Here is a 2187-nt window from a genome sequence, read left to right on the forward strand (position 1 = left end):
AATGGAAAGTTGGATAAACATTATTGGGATTTCTTTCTTTTTTCCTTTTTTCTTTTCTCCAGGGCACTCATATTTACAATGTATGGATTACACACCCTTCTCCTGTCAAAATATTTAGTGGAAAGCATGCTTTAAAGTGTTGAGAAAAGCAAGATTAGGATCATGGATGCCATGTAGATTTTTTTGGTAGCGGACATGTTTGATAGCTCAACCGTTATCCCCGTCTAATTTAATTATTCGATTGTATGATTGTTGTGGTTGCGAGAGAAAGGAGGAATGACGTCTTTCCTTATTGTTTGACGGTTGAAAATAAGAAGGGAAGAAAGAAAGAAGGATAGCGAACACGAATAACTTTCCAAGCATAAAACAACGAGTAGGTTCAAGAGATTATACTAATAAACATGCTTTATATTAGATTTGTGATAAGTTTTCCTTTTTGTTATCCTTTAATTTTTTTGGGAAATCAATTCTGTATAAATATTCTTATAGTTATGTAACTTTTTTCATTAGAGATAGTTAAGTAAAATAACATATAAAGGAGCTAATAGTAGATAAAATACATGGGGTTTATATTACTTTATTTTCTTCTATTCAAATTGTAAATAGTGATACAAGAGATTGTTTTCTCATTTTTTTTTTGTTTATTAACTGCTATCGACGAAGTATTAATTTTAGAATTAGTGAAGGAATATACCATATAGATACTTCGTACCTCCATTTTTTTATTTTATTTTTGATGTTTGTATGTTCCGTGCTGAATTGTAAGGTATTATTTATAAAGTATAATATTAGTTGTACACAATACATTACCAAGTTACCAACCTCAACATATTAGTATTATAATAATATTATTCATATAGTGGTATTCCCAATGCCATCTATTACTTAGTTTGAAACTTGAATTGACTAATATAACTCTTTATTATAAAGAGATAGCCAAATAGAACATAATAAATTTTCATTTGCTGTTTATTCTAACAGAATTTAGGTTTTAACTTTACTAATTTATGCATCTTTTAAAATATTAAAAGCAATATTCCTAATCATAGTTGAAAGCTACAAGTCACTGTCCTCTTGTTTGCATTGTGACTGTCGAAAAGCAATGGAAACTCCAATAACACTAATCAAGCCAATGTTGAAGCAACTTTTATTTTCCCTTTAATTTTGTGTTCGATAAAAAAGAAAGAAAAAGACTGCTTACTACTTTTACACTTGATATTAAAATATTTCTACAAAAATATCTAAGGCTTTTTCTACGTGATAGTTATTGTAAAAGTGCATTTATCCTATTTGGTTATTTAAAGTTTTTACTTGCAGGAGAAAAAAAAGTATGAAACATCTCTTTTTCTCTTTTTATCAAATACTTGTTAAATAATCACTGAAAAATATTTATACGCATGAATCCGCCTGATGTATACATACATCAAACTAATGAATACATAATTTATATCTGTTAAATATGTTTATAATTAACCATGATGAGTTAATGTAAGTATTCTTACCTCACTTTATCCTTTGATCAAGTAAAAGAATAATCTCTCTTTCTTTCTATCTATCTATCAATACTAAAAAACAGTTGTTTACCGACGCAAATTACTGAGGGAAGTCCATTGGTAACAAGGCTTTCCCGAAGGAAGTTCGTCGGTAAATGGTAGGTAGGTAAATCTTTTCTCGGTAAAATCGACCGACAGAATCCCTTAGTAATTACCGATGGACCCCATTGGAAAGCCATCAGTACATTTCTGACACTATTTGGTCAAATAATTTTACGTACCGACTGACATCCGTTGGTATATTATAAAATAATATAATATTAATAATATCAATACCGACGGATATCTGTCGGTAAATTAAAAATAATTATTTAATAGTACCGACGGATACCATCGATATATTTAGTATTTTAATTTAGTAATTTAAAAATTAAAAATATGAACAAATTCATATTCCGATGGATATCCGTCGGTATGTTCAACAGAAGTTGAAAAATTATTTTAAGTGTACCGACGGACTCCCTCGGTAAGTTTGAATTCTAGATTGACAAATAAATAATTTTTCCGACGGACTCTGTCGGTACGGCGCTCGGTAAATCTGGTATATTTTTGACAGGTAGTGCTTATTTTTTGCTGCACCACTTGCCAGCTAGAATATTACAATAGAAACAGTAATGCAGCACCTGCCAGCTAG

This window comes from Nicotiana tabacum, chromosome 9 (genome assembly GCF_000715075.1).
Source record: "Nicotiana tabacum cultivar K326 chromosome 9, ASM71507v2, whole genome shotgun sequence".
Taxonomy (NCBI): domain Eukaryota; kingdom Viridiplantae; phylum Streptophyta; class Magnoliopsida; order Solanales; family Solanaceae; genus Nicotiana; species Nicotiana tabacum.